This window comes from Capra hircus (assembly GCF_001704415.2).
Source record: "Capra hircus breed San Clemente chromosome X unlocalized genomic scaffold, ASM170441v1, whole genome shotgun sequence".
In the NCBI taxonomy this organism is placed as follows: domain Eukaryota; kingdom Metazoa; phylum Chordata; class Mammalia; order Artiodactyla; family Bovidae; genus Capra; species Capra hircus.
In genome coordinates, this window is record NW_017189516.1 from 55,577,201 (window position 1) to 55,592,668 (window position 15,468).

Consider the following 15,468-nt stretch of genomic DNA (forward strand, 5'->3'; position numbering starts at 1 on the left):
AGATTTAAATGATCAAAAAATCACAAAGCCATTCAATCATGAGCATTCAGATGCCCACAGCAAGACTGCTCAGCCTCTATGATGATGGTCTCATGTTCACCAAACCTGTGGTTTTCCTGTGTTTACCACTGACCCCACCAAGTAGTTGCCTAGGGGCTTAATGGGTTTTGCATGCCATAGTCATGGGCCAAGGCTGGTGTCCCAAATGCTTGTTAGCAGGACAGCATTGTCTCACCACTGACAGACTGAATGAAAGATTTATTTATCCCCAGCCTCTTTTGTCTGAGTGCACTTCATTTTATCAGCAACTTCTGTTCCAGTTATCCTGGAAAGAGTGTTAGCTCTGACATTGCTTTTGGAAAGGTTCAAGAGCAGAGGCCACAGGTGGTGATTTTTTTTTTCTTTTAGATTTCAGCACATGTTGAAGTGAGAACTTGTGTACTGCACCTGTAGGCCCCACCCCAGAAAATCACACCGTGACAGAAAGCAGATGTGTACAGAGTAAAGGTCTACCAAACCCATCTCAGTTTATTTTAATGCAACTATTAATAGGTGTTTTATTTTAGAACTAATAATTCAGGACAAATGCCAAATTACACAGGGCATCAGAAAAATAGGCAGAACTAGGACTTTCTGTTGTGGGGATTAAATCAATTCCTGTATGGAAAGTACCTAGATTAGTGCCTGGTTTATAGTAAGCCCTCAATCACTGCGAGTTCTTGTTACCATTTTTTGTTAACATAGTTTAGACTCAAAAAATGTGAAAAGCACTGGCTTGGAAAGATGTCATTTCCTAAGGGATAAATAATTGGAAATGCCTCCTCTTTTTTTTTTTTTTCCAAATTTGTCAGTGGTAGTAAGAGCCTTGACTACAAAGGGACACACACCTGCTTGTTGTTTTAATTAAAGTTTTAAATTTCAGCTTAAACTTTAAATTCATAACCATAGACCTCAGATGCAGTCTCCCACTACATTTGCCTCAGCATCCTGACCCCATCTCTCTCTTGAGAGCATTGGTTTTTTACTCTCCCAAACTACTATTTAATATCATATCTCTTTCCTCCTTAAACTTTCTATATTCCTTCTTTCCATCCCATTTTCAGCTTATCACTTCCCTGATAATCCTTGGAAATGATAGGAGCAATTAGAAGTTCCTACATTATACCATCATCAAACTACCAGTGGGTCAGCACCCACTGTCACTCTTCCCTTTTGTCTGTATAGTGGTAAAGCACATGGTCTCTGGAGACAGTATCACACTTCAGATCTTGCTGTGCTACTTTGTGGCTCATCAGCATGGGCAAATTATTTAACTGTTTTGGTATCCTCATGAATGAACTGACCCTAATTTAAGTCATTATTAAAATGGCTGAAATATCTGTCCCCATGTAAGGCTGACCCTGGCCCTTGGCTCTGAATTGTCATCCTTTCTTCTCAAGGTGTTTTTTTTTCCCCTTGAAATTATGGTGTTTTTTCACTGCAGTATTGTTCCCTTTTCGCTACAGTATTCCTATTGTTAAACATGTTCTTTTATCTTCCATTTTGGAAAAAGGTTCCTCCCATTATCCTACATTATCTTCCATGCTATCTTCTAGGCTCTCCTGCACAGCAAAGGCAAATGGAAGTGATGTCTAAACTCTGCCATCATTTCCTTTGTTCTAGACAGGCTTTTTAAATGCTGGAGTGTTCCATTCTCAGAGCTTTTTTTTTTTTTTTTTCTTTCTTGGAGAATGATTTCATTACTCAATGTTGTAGTTAAGTTACGCCCCCTGCCCCGAACTTTATAATTGACAAATAACAGTTGAGTGTATTTAAGATGTACAGTGTGAGGTTCTGTTATCAGTGTACACTGTGAAATGATTACTACCATCAAACTAATTAACAACCCATCACCTCACATGGTTACCTTTTTGTGAATTTACAACTTAGTTTGAATCTACCAACTTTCGTTCCAGGATTCCCAGAGAGAGATCAAACCCAATTGTTGGTTCTTCTGCTGCAGTTGGTTCAGCTCCAAAGCGATCGTCTTTCAGGTTTTCTTCTATCTGCTTGACCGCTTCTATATAGTGGAAGCCCAAGCTACCTGGAGGTGATAGCCCCTACCCTCTTCCAAGTACATAATTACAATGAAAATAAAACTTTGAGATAAAACAGAGTCAGGATTACTCTTGAAACTGCTCATTTCCTTATATTTTTCTTAACATAGAGACTCATTAGTTAGTTCGTTCAGTTAGTTCAGTCTCTCAGTCGTGTCTGACTCTTTGCGACCCCATGAACCGCAGCACTCCAGGCCTCCCTGTCCACCACCAACTCCCAGAGTTTACCCAAACTCATGTCCATCGAGTTGGTGATGCCATCCAGCCATCTCATCTTCTGTTGTCCCTTTCCTCCTGCCCCCAATCCCTCCCAGCATCAGAGTCTTTTCCAATGAGTCAACTCTTCGCATGAGGTGGCCAAAGTACTGGAGCTTCAGCTTTAGCATCATTCCTTCCAAAGAAATCCCAGGGCTGATCTCCTTCAGAATGGACTAGTTGGATCTCCTTGTAGTCCAAGGGACTCTCAAGAGTCTTCTCCAACACCACAGTTCAAAAGCATCAATTCTTTGGTGCTCAGCTTTCTTTACAGTCCAACTCTCACATCCATACATGACCACTGGAAAAACCATAGCCTTGACTAGATGAACCTTTGTTGGCAAAGTAATGTCTCTGCTTTTGAATATGCTATCTAGGTTGGTCATAACTTTCCTTCCAAGGAGTAAGCATCTTTGAATTAAGATAATTCTAAAACTCAGATGAGAAATAAACTATATGTGGCCTTGGGTCCTTGAAAAACCAGTTTGTAATTTCCATTCAACTATTGATCCTAACTGATGTGGAAACACATTTTTTTCTTTTTGTTTATTGAGGTGTATAATAATATAGGTTACAGGTGTACAATACAGTTATTCACAATTTTTAAAGGTTGTGCTCCATCTGTTGGCTCGTTTCCAAGGCAAACCACTCAACATCACATTAGTCCTAGTCTATGCTTCAACCACTGATGCCAAAGAAGCTGAAGTTGAACAGTTCTATGAAGACCTACAGAAAAAGATGTCCTTTTCATCATAGGAGCTGCTGCTGCTGCTAAGTCACTTCAGTCGTGTCTGACTCTGTGCGACCCCATAGACGGCAGCCCAGCAGGCTCCGCTGTCCCTGGGATTCTCCAGGCAAGAACACTGGAGTGGGTTGCCATTTCCTTCTCCAATGCATGAAAGTGAAAAGTGAAAGTGAAGTCACTCAGTCATGTCTGATTCTTAGCAACTCCATGGACTGCAGCCTTCCAGGCTCCTCCATCCATGGGATTTTCCAGGCAAGAGTACTGGAGTGGGTTGCCACTGCCTTCTCCATCATCATAGGAGAGTGGAATGCAAAAGCAGGAAGTCAAGAGATACCTGGAGTAATAGGCAAATTTGGCCTTGCAATACAAAATGAAGCAGGGCAAAGGCCTGTAGAGTTTTCTCAAGAGAACATACTGGTCATAGCAAACCCCTTTTCCAAAAACCCAACAGACCACTATACACATGGACATCACCAGATGGTCAATTCTGAAATCAGATTGATTATATTCTTTGCAGCTGAAGATGGAGAAACTCTATGCAGTCAGCAAAAACAAGAGCTGAAGCTGACTGTGGCTCAGATCATGAACTCCTTATTGCCAAATTTAGGTTTAAATTTGAAAGTAGGGAAAGGCACTAGGCCATTCAGGTATGACCTAAATCAAATCCCTTATGATTATGCAGTGGATGTAATGAATAGATTCAAGAGATTAGATCTGGTAGATAGAGTGCCTGGAGAACTATGGACAGAGGTTCATAACATTGTATAGCAGGCAGTGACCAAAACCATCACAAAGAAAAAGAAATGCAAAAAGGCAAAGTGGTTGCCTGAGGAGGCCTTACAAATAGCTGAGAAAAGAAGAGAAGTGAAAGGCAAAGGAGAGAAAGACAGATAAACCCAACTGAATGCAGAGTTCCAGAGAATAGCATAGCAGGGAGAGATAAGAAGACCTTCATAAGTGAACAGTGCAAAGGAATAGAAGAAAACAATAGAATGGGAAAGATTAGAGATCTCATCAAGAAAATTGGAAATATCAAGGAAAAATTTCATTCAAGGATGGGCACAATAAAGGACAGAAGCAGTATGAACCTAACAGAATCAGAAGAGACTAAGCAGAGGTGGCAGGAATACACAGAAGAATTATACAAAAACGGTCTTAAGGACCCAGATAACCACAATGGTGTGGTCATTCACCTCGAGCCAGACATTCTGGAGTGTGAAGTCAAGTGGGCTTTAAGAAGCATCACTGAGAACAAAGCTAGTGGAGGTGATGGAATTCCAGCGGAGCTGTTTCAAATCCTGAAAGATGATGCTGTCAAAGTGCTGCACTGAATATGTCAGCAAATTTGGAAAACTCAGCAGTGGCCACAGGACTGGAAAAGGCCAGTTTTCATTCCAATCCCAAAGAAGGGCAATGCCAAAGAATATTCAAACTACCATACAATTGCACTCATTTCACTTTCCAACAAGATAATGCTCAAAAATCTGTCAAGCTAGGCTTCAGCATTACATGAACTGAGAAATTCCAGATGTACAAGCTGGATTTAGAAACTGCAGATAAATCAGAGATCAAATTGCCAACATCTGTTGGATTATAGAGGAAGCAAGAGAATTCCAGGAAAACATCTACTTTTGCTTCATTGTCTATGCTAAAACCTTTGACTGTGGATTATAACAAACTGTTGACAATTCTTAAAGAGATGGAAATATCAGACCGCTTTACCTATATCCTAAGAAACCTGTATGCAGGTCAAAAAACAACAGCTAGAACTGGACATGGAGCAGTGGATTGGTTCAGAATTGGGGAAGGAGTATGACAAGGCTGTATATTGTTATCTTGTTTATTTAACTTCTCTGCAGAGTACATGCAAAATGCCAGGTTGGATGAATCACAAGCTGAAATCAAGATTGCTGGGAGAAATATCAGCAACTTCAGATGCTGCAGATAATACCTCTCTAATGGCAAAAAGTGAAAAGGAACTAAAGAGCCTGTTGATAATGGTGAAAGTGAAAAAACTGGCTTAGATCTCAGCATGCAAAAAGTTAAGATAATGGCATCCGGCCCTATCACTTCATGGCAAATAGAAAGGGAGAAAATGATATCAGTGGCAGATTTTATTTTATTTATTTATTTTTTTAATTTTTATTTTTACTTTATTTTACTTTACAATACTGTATTGGTTTTGCCATACATTGACATGAATCCACCACGGGTGTACATGAGTTCCCAATCCTGAACCCCCCTCCCACCTCCCACCCCATATCATCTCTCTGGATCATCCCCGTGCACCAGTCCCAAGCATCCTGTATCCTGTATCGAACATAGACTGGCGATTCGTTTCTTACATGATAGTATACATGTTTCAGTGCCATTCTTCCAAATCATCCCACCCTCTTTCTCTCCCTCAGAGTCCAGAAGTCCATTATGTACATCTGTGTCTCTTTTGCTGTCTCGCATACAGGCAGCGGATTTTATTTTTGTGGGCTCCAAATTCACTGTAGATGGTGACTGCAGCCATGAAATTAAGACACTTGCTCTTTGGAAGAAAAGCTATGACAAACCTAGACAGCATATTAACAAGCAGAGATGTCACTTTGCCGACAAATGTCTAGATAGTCAAAGCTATGGTTTTTCCAGTAGTCATGTACGGATGTGAGAGTTGGACCATAAATGATGAGTGCTGAAGAACTGATGCTTTTGAGCTGTGGTGCTGGAAAAGACTCTTGAGAGTCCCATGGACAGCCAGGAGATCAAACCAGTCAATCCTAAAGGAAGTCAACCCTGAATATTCATTGGAAGGACTGATGCTGAAGCTGAATGTTCGGTATTTGGCCACCTGATGTGAAGATCTGACTCATTGGAAAAGACCCTGATGCTGGGAAAGATTGAAGGTAGGAGAAGGGGATGACAGAGGATGAGATGGTTGGGTAGCATCAGAATTCAATGGACATGAGTTTGAGCAAACTCGATGAGATCATAAAGGAGAGAGAAGCCCGGGGTGCTGCAGCCTATGGGGTGGCAAAGAATCGGACACGACTGAACACTACCACCTCCGTTTGTAGTTATTGTAAAATACTGGATATATTCCCTGTGTTGCACAATAATTTTAATTATTAAATTTAATATTACTAATTTTAGCTTATTTTATACCTATTAATTTGTACCTCTTAATCACCTACCCCTAACTTGCCCCTTTCTCCTTCCCTCTCCCCACTGGTAAACCACTCGTTTGTTCTGTATATCTGTGGGTCTGGTTCTTTTATGTCATAGTCACTAGTTTGTTTCATTTTTTATATTCCACATGTAAGTGATCCACATGTTAGTGATATCATGCAGTAATTGTCTTTCTCTGTCGGACTTAGTTCACTTAGCATAATGCCAAATTTTGATAGGGATTTCAATAAGTCTGTAGTTTGCTTTGGGTGGTATGATCCTTTTAACAATATTAATTCTTCCAAGCCAAGAACATGATATATCTGTCCATCTATTTGTATCATCTTCAATTTCTTTTATCAATGTTTTATAGTTTACAAAGTACAGGTCTTCTACCTCCTTAGGTAAGTTTATTCCTAGGTATTTTATTCTTTTTGATGTGGTGGTAAGTGGGATTGTTTCCTTAATTTCTATTTCTGAATATTCATTGTGAGTATATAGAAATGCAACAGATTTCTCTGTGTTATTTTTTTTAATCCTGCAATTTTACTGAAGTATTTGATAAGCTCTAGTAGTACTGGGTAGCACCTTCAGGATTTTCTGTTTATAGTATCATGTGTAAGCAGTGACAGTTTTACTTCTTCTTTTTCAATTTGGATTCCTTTTATTCCTTCTTGTCCAATTGCTATGTCTAGGACTTTTAATACCATGTTAAATAAAGCGAGATGGGGCATCCTTGTCTTGTTCCTGATCTTAGAAGACATGCTTTCAGCTTTTCACCACTGAGTATGATATTAGCTGTCAGTTTGTCAGACACAGCTCTTATTATGTTGAAGTTAAATGTTTTTAAGCTAGCACAATTCAGGAATATTCAGCCAAAATAAAATATCAGTGTTCTGGGCCTTGGGAAGGTATCTGGTTAAAAAGGAAACTTTCATAACCCTTTGGTGATTGGTTGAATATTTCATATATCTTATAATTTGATAAATCAGAATCTGAAAGCAAATACTTTTTACTTGCAATGCAGATTTCCCCTCATGTCACTCAACTTCCAATTATTATTTAAAATATGAGGGGCAAAATAACTAGATAAAGTTGTAACATATTGGACAACAGACTACAAAGGATTCTTATTCAGCTGTCTGTGTGAGTGTGTACTGTGCTGTGTTGGTCTTAGTCGCTCAGTTGTGTCCAACTCTTTGCGACCCCATGGACTGTAGCCTGCCAGGCTCCTCTGTCCAGGGGATTCTCTGGGCAAGAATACTGGAGAGGGTTGCTGTGTCCTCCTCCAGGGGATCTTCCCAACCTAGGGATCGAGCCTGCGTCTTCTACATTGCAGGCTTCCCACCAGGGAAGCCCGTGAATGTGTACTATCTAGTTCCAATTTTAAATAGGGTTTCCAAAGTTTTAATAGCTGACACTGAATGTTTGCCAGCCAGAATTTTAAGCATTTTATATATATATTAATTTTCTAACCAGTATAATAACTGTATTACCCCCACTTTGTGATGAGGAAACTGGGTTTCAGAGAGGTTAAATTATTACTGAAGATCAGAAAGCTAAAAGGTGGCAGAGCTAAGATTGGAACTAGAAGAACTCAGTCTGACTGGTGATTCTCCTTTCTGAACATACACAAACATACTACTAGGATTATACCCTTTGTATCTTGCATTTATTTCTCTTTGATCTTTATAGTAAGCGTTTCCCATGTCATTTAACTTTCTTCTAAATTGTGATTTCCAATGCTTGTGTAATTGTCTAAACTATCATAATTGTTCTGTATGATAGGATATCTAGGTGAATTTTAGTTTTAGTTTATGCTACTATAAATTTGGGGCTATGAATATCCTTCCCCTAATATTTGACTGTGTTTCTGTTTATTTGCTAGGTCAGCTTTTACACTTGGGACTATGGGAGTAAATTGTAAGAAAATAGGCTTCCAACCTAGAAAGTTATTAGGAACATAGAAGATGTAAAAACAGAAACTCTAGAATAAGATGCCTGGAGTTAAGAAACACTACTCTGTTCCTTACTCTGACTTTGCCAGGTTGTTCAACCTCTCTTTACCTCCCTTCCTCATCTGTATAAAGGAAAATAATAGTAGCTATTTCATAGAGTTATGTGGATAAAATCACTTAATGTATGCAGAGTGCTTAGAGTAGTGTTTGGCACAGATTTGACTCCATAAAGGTGTGATTTTGTTAAAGAAAAATCTTGGGAGAGACAGAAAAACAAGAAGGAAAATAAAAATCACCTGCGGTCCTAGTATATTCCAAGCATTATTTTTAAGGTTACCACTTGCCTTACATTATTTGTCTCCATCAATCAACTACTTGTCAGTCCCACATATATTATGACAAAGTGGTACAGCACCTGGGATGCTTATTCTCAGTCTTTCTGATTAACCACTGACTCAGAATCCTTCATGAGTTGGCTTGGATACCAGCTCCTCCCGGAAGCCACTGTAAGATTCCTCCTGCTTTTGTCTCATCTGGGTTGGGGACCACATTTCTTTACTCCGTTATAACTCTCTGTTGAACCTGTCTGTTTCTTTTTAGTCCACCAGCTTCCCTACCCCACCACTAGGCTCACTAGACTGTAAACTTTTTAAAGAAAGATCCTATATATATTACTCTTTGTATCACCAGTCCAGGACCTGGCAAATAGTGAGTAAACATTGGATGTGAGATGAATGAATAAACAGATGTTTGAATGACAGAAGAAAGGAATGAAGGAAATACCTCATTGTCTTTCCATTTTTGTCCTGTAATTTCAACAGTTCTTCACTATATAACATTACCCACAATTGCATATATTGAATATTTCTGAGAGTGGACTGTTAGTGCAGTTTAACTGTCTGTTCACCAAGCATTCCTGGAATGTTTCTTTCCTTAATAAGCAATAAAATTTTTTTTTTTTGTATTTGCTGTTCTGGAGCAGTCCTATTCTCCTGTAATAATAGAATATTTCCAATCACAGCATTCCTGGTTATATATTATTCAGATGGCCTTTAAATGTTTTAAGACCTAATAAATGAGAAGAATTTGTCAATGCCTGTTAGATGTCCATACGAAGAAAGTCCAGTAGATTTCACCATCATTCCTCCCCTTCCTGATGTTTATGGCATTCAGTCATTTGTGAACCTAGCCCTCCACCCCCTTCTAGCCATCAGCAGACCAGGCACATAAATGGCTTCTTTTATAACTGCTCATAAATGAATCCTTCTCATCTCTTAATCATTTTGGTTGGTCTCCAAGTTTCCTCCAAATCATGATCATCTTTCCAGCACTGAAATGCTGGTATTAAATGCATTATTCACACGGACGTAGAAGGTACTGCGAGACATCTATTACATATGATGGGATGTCCTTCAGTGCTGCGCTCTCAGGACTGAAATGCCTTTTTGTTACTTTTATCCAGCTCTGATGTCAGATTCTCTCTCTTTGGCTGCTAATTCTTACATGTTTTTACCTCACGTTTTTCCCTGTCATGTTATCTTTATGATTTGGGGGCTTACATGAGCCATTCCTGAACTACTTTACTACAATCTTGCAAAATACTTTTTATATTAATGAAATTCTCAAAATGCTATTATGATTCACTGAACTGTTAGTTTTCCAGGTATATTTAATTCAGAAATATAAACATTGAGGGCCTACTATGTGAAAGGCACTGTAGTAGGTGCTGAATGGAAGACGGGGCAGAAGATATGACAGTAACTAACATGCACATCTATTCTTCTCAGGACTCCCCAGATGAGACTCTGGGGAACCTGTTCACATGGTGTTCCAGAAAATTTCACATAGGTCAGTTCAGTTCAGTTGCTCAGTCGTGTCCGACTCTTTGCTATCCCATGGACTACAGTACGCCAGGCCTCCCTGTCCATCACCAACTCCTGGAGTTTACTCAACCTCATATGCATCGAGTTGGTAATGCCATCCAACCATCTCATCCTCTCTTGTCCTCTTCTCCTCCTGCCTTCAGTCTTACCCAGCATCAGGATCTTTTCAAATGAGTCAGCTCTTCACATCAGGTGGCCAAAGGATTGGAGTTTCAGCTTCACATCAATCCTTCCAATGAACACTCAGGGCTGATCTCCTTTAGGATGGACTTGTTGGATCTCCTTGCAATCCAGGGGACTCTCAAGGGTCTTCTCCAACACCACGGTTCAAAAGCATCAATTCTTCGGTGCTCAGCTTCCTTCATAGTCCAACTCTCACATCCATATATGACTACTGGAAAAACCATAGCCTTGACTAAATAGATCTTTGTTGGCAAAGTAATGTCTCTGCTTTTAATATGCTGTCTATGTTGGTCATAACCTTCCTTCCAAGGAGCAAGTGTCTTTTAATTTCATGGCTGCAGTCACCATCTGCAGTGATTTTGGAGCCCCCCAAAAATAAACTCTCTCACTGTTTCCACTGTCTACCCATCTATTTCCCATGAAGTGATGGAACTGGATGCCATGATCTTCATTTTTTTAAATGTTGAGCATTAAGCCAACTTTTTCACTCTCCTCTTTCACTTTCATCAAGAGGCTCTTTCCTTCTTCTTTACTTTTTTGCCATAAGGGTGGTGTCATCTGCATATTTGAGGTTATTGATATTTCTCCCGGCAATCTTGATTCCAGCTTGTGCTTCTTCCAACCCAGCGTTTCTCATGATGCACTCTGCATATAAGTAAAATAAGCAGGGTGACAATATACAGCCTGACGTACTCCTTTTCCTATTTGGAACCAGTCTGTTGTTTCATGCCCAGTTCTAACTGTTGCTTCCTGACCTGCATATAGGTTTCTCAAGAGGCAGGTCAGGTGGTCTGGTATTCACATTCCTTCAGAAGTTTCCAGTTTATTGTGATCCACACAGTCAAAGGCTTTCGCATAGTCACTAAAGCAGAAATAGATGTTTTTGTGGAACTCTCTTGCTTTTTCCATGATCCAGCAGATGTTGGCAATTTGATCTCTGGTTCCTCTGCCTTTTCTAAATCAAGCTTGAACATCTGGAGGTTCACGGTCCATGTACTCTTGAAGCCTAGCCTGGAGAATTTCAAGCATTGCTTTGCTAGTGTGTGAGATGAGTGCAATTGTGCGGTAGTTTGAGCATTCTTTGGCATTGCCTTTCTTTGGGATTGGAATGAAAACTGACCTTTTTCAGTCTTGTGGCCACTGCTGAGTTTTCCAAATTTGCTGGCATATTGAGTGCAGCACTTTCACAACATCATCCTTTAGGATTTGAAATAGCTCAACAGGAATTCCATCACCTCCACTAGCTTTGTTTGTAGTGATGCTTTCTAAGGCCCACTTGACTTCACATTCCAGGATGTCTGGCTCTAGGTGAGTGATTACACCATTGTGATTATCTGGGTCCTGAAGCTCTCTTTTGTACAGTTCTTCTGTGTATTTTTGCCACCTCTTCTTAATATCTTCTGCTTCTGTTAGGTCCATATCATTTCTGTCCTATATTGAACCCATCTTTGCATGAAATGTAAAGATGGGCTATCTCTCTTGTTTGTCCTCAGGATGTACATCTTGGTAGTCCTGCTTGGTGCTTTAGAAAACCGTGGTCTCCTGAGGGAGACATTTTGGTGAACATAAAACTGATATAAAGCAGATGGTCTCATGTGCCAAAGTAGGGGGAAAACCAAAAGGTGATGGGACGACGGGGAGTTCCATGTTGACAGGGAAAATCAGAAACGGGCTCATTACTGAATGTCATGGCATATTACTTAGGTCTTGAAGAAAGCCATGAGTTTAATGAGTGGAAGAAGCTGTGAAAGCAAAACCATGAAAGTGGGAGAGGGTAGGTGGGCTTGAGGATGGTGAACAATCCAGTGACCAGGACATGCTGTGTACCTGGGAAGTACAAGGTTAGGTGTGGACAATAGGCTGGAGCAGCACATTGAAGGCCAAGCAGAGGCATATGGGCATTAGACTGCTGGTAAATACAAGCTAAGGATAGTTTTTAGGTGGGGTATGGATGTGTAAGTTCTTTTCTAATTAGCTTGAATTTCTTTGTCTTAAAAGCAAGAGTCTTAGCACAAGTAGACATTTTCCCTCCTTAGAGAAATTTGCCTTCTTTCCTCTTGACGCTCTCAACTCTACACAGGGCTAGTTCTCTTCAAAGCTTTCTAACAACATATTTGAATCCTTTGGTGAAACTTCTTTATTTGTAGTCCTTGAAAACCTCTTCAGTTTTCCCTGTATTTTCAGGTCCTCAATAAATTCATTCACTCCTCTCTCTCTCTCTCTCTCTCTCTGTGGGTCCTATAGCAGAGATTGGCCAAGTACTTGTGAATCCAATTTCCTTCTCCTAGGACACAAGTCAAGAATACATAGAACTATTAAAAAAAAAAAAAGATCTTCATGACCCAGATAACCATGATGGTGTGATCACTCACCTAGAGCCAGACATCCTGGAATGTGAAGTCAAGTGAGCCTTAGGAAGCATCACTACGAACAAAGCTAGTGGAGGTGTTGGAATTCCAGTTGAGCTGTTTCAAATCCTAAAAGATGATGCTGTGAAAGTGCTGAACTCAATATGCCAGCAAATCTGGAAAACTCAGCAGTGGCCACAGGACTGGAAAAGGTCAGTTTTCATTCCAATGCCAAAGAAAGGCAGTGCCAAAGAATGCTCAAACTACCGCACAATTGCACTCATCTCACACACTAGCAAAGTAATGCTCAAAATTCTCCAAGCCAGGCTTCAAGAGTACATGAACCATGAACTTCCAGATGTTCAAGCTGGTTTTAGAAAAGGCAGAGGAACCAGAGAACAAATTGGCAATATCTACTGGATCATCGAAAAAGCAAGAGAGTTCCAGAAAACATCTACTTTTGCTTTATTGACTACGCCAAAGCTTTTGACTGTGTGGATCACAACTAACTATGGAAAATTCTAAAAGAGATGTGAATACCAGACTACCTAACCTGCCTCCTGAGAAATCTGTATACAGATCAGGAAGCAACAGTTAGAACTAGACATGGAACAACAGACTGGTTCCAAATTGGGAAAGGAGTGCGTCAAGGCTGTATATTGGCACCCTGCTTATTTAACTTATATGCAGAGTATATTATTCGAAATGCTGGGCTGGGTGAATCACAAGCTGGAATCAAGATTGCCAGGAGAAATATCAATAACCTCAGATATGCAGATGACACCACTCTTATGGCAGAAAGTAAAGAAGGAAAGAGCCTCTTGATGAAAGTGAAAGAGGAGAGTGAAAAAGTTGGCTTAAAGCTCAACATTCAAAAAATGAAGATCATGGCATCCAGTTCCATCACTTAATGGGAAGTAGATGGGGAAACAGTGGAAACAGTGAGAGAGTTTATTTTTGGGGGCTCCAAAATCACTGAAGTTGGTGACTACAGGCATGAAATTAAAAGATGCTTGGTCCTTTGAAGAAAAGTTATGACCAACCTAGATAACATATTAAAATGCAGAGACATTACTTTGCCAACAAAGATCCATCTAGTCAAAGCTATGGTTTTTCCAGTAGTCATGTATGAATGTGAGAGTTGGACTAGAAAGAAAGCTGAGCACTGAAGAACTGATGCTTTCAAACTGTGGTGCTGGAGAAGACTCTTGAGAGTCCCTTGGACTGCAAGGAGAGCCAACCAGTCAGTCCTAAAAGAACTGAACTTAGGGCACTAGTAAACTAGAATTTCCAGTTCAGCTGGATCCCCAGTGGAATGTAGGAAGAAATAATACACAGTGCTTTAAAAGACGCAGGGGCACTCAATTCACAGTGTAATGTAATGTGAGAGAGAAATAAATTTTTATTATATTAAGCCATGGAGATTTCAGGGTTTTGTGTTTCCCACATTCTCAAGCCTGTCACTCAGCCCTGATCACTCACCAGCATTCTTGTACTAATTTTAAAAGGCCCAGGCAATTCCCTGGTCGTCCAGTGGTTAGGAGTCTGTGCTTTTACTGCAGGGGACCCAGGTTTAATCCCCCATGACAAAGAATTATGCAGCTCCAAATGTTAGTAGTGTTAAGGTCTGACAAATTTTGTCTACACTCTTCTAACATGGAAGTTCTTCCTCCCTTTTCCTGCTTTCTCTGTCTGTTTAGCTCAAAGTCCATCTCCATGCTTTTTCTGCCTAATCTAGGCCACAATAGCCTTACTCATCTTTAGCATTTGTAATACACTTATAGTGAGGATCAGATAGTTGAGAGTTTGCTAAATGGTTGCATGTATTATGTGTCCAACTAAAGTATAGGATGCCTGGAGGATAAAGACTCAGGGATGTCTTTTGTATCTGTGCCACCAAGGACAAGTCTTTGTCCATTAAGTGCCTCATAGTTTCTGTTGGTTGGCAAGTTATTCAAGCTGCATATAAATTCAAATTCCTTTCACTATCACTAAAGGGATAAAATTATCTTACATCTTTTAAAGCCAATAAATGATGATACTGAGATTACTCTAGATTTATTTTCACTAAGGGAAAGAATACTTACTCTGTTGAATTTAGAATTCACGTACTTTACAAAGATATCTGGTGAAACAGTAGAGTCAGTGAAGTTTTTTAGGTTTATCGTGACACTAAATAAGCATTTATCTGTTATTTGAACAGATTAGTTAGTTGGTACAGTTTAGCTCATTGCTCAGTTACTTTAGCATCATATTGACATTTCTTAGAGATGATTTCATTAGTGTTTTTTTTCCCCCAACACTGTGTAGGTATTTTTGAAAACCTTGGCAGTTTTTCTTGAGGAAATCTTTTCATTTATTATATATTCAGATTAGATTCAAAATGGAGAATCAAGCCACGGATGCATTTACTTTAGTCTCATAATTTGGTTTGTCTGTTTCTTGTGTCATGAAGCCAGATATTCATGAGTTGGGCCATTTTCTACCCAATGTTTATTGCCAGCAGAGTGGCTTGTTGTATAAAAATTGCCTAAATGTGCTTACAGTATGTATGTCTTCTCCATCCATCATGAGCAAGGCACTCCTATTTGACACTGTGCCAACTGAAATATATCCACATTCCCAGCCCCTAGGCTGACCCCAGAGAACTGTGACATTCCTCCAGTAGCCAGTCAAGGAGGATAGGTTGTGAACAAGAATGGACAGAAGTTCTCTACAATAGAGAAAAATCACAAATGATTGTGGTAAACCAAATATTATTTTAGTAGAAAAGATACGAAATGGAATTTATAGGGCAATCTCAAAATACTAAGATATTTTTCTTGCTTTAAGTGGAATGATGTCTCA

The 15,468-nt window shown here is 39.7% G+C and overlaps 1 protein-coding gene across 1 annotated transcript in view; it reads right to left on the reverse strand.

Annotated features, from left to right (window-relative positions):
- Positions 1–15,468, reverse strand: part of GLRA2 (glycine receptor alpha 2) — a 207,022-nt gene that overhangs the window by 32,319 nt on the left and 159,235 nt on the right. The gene's annotated exons all lie outside the window — the stretch shown is intronic.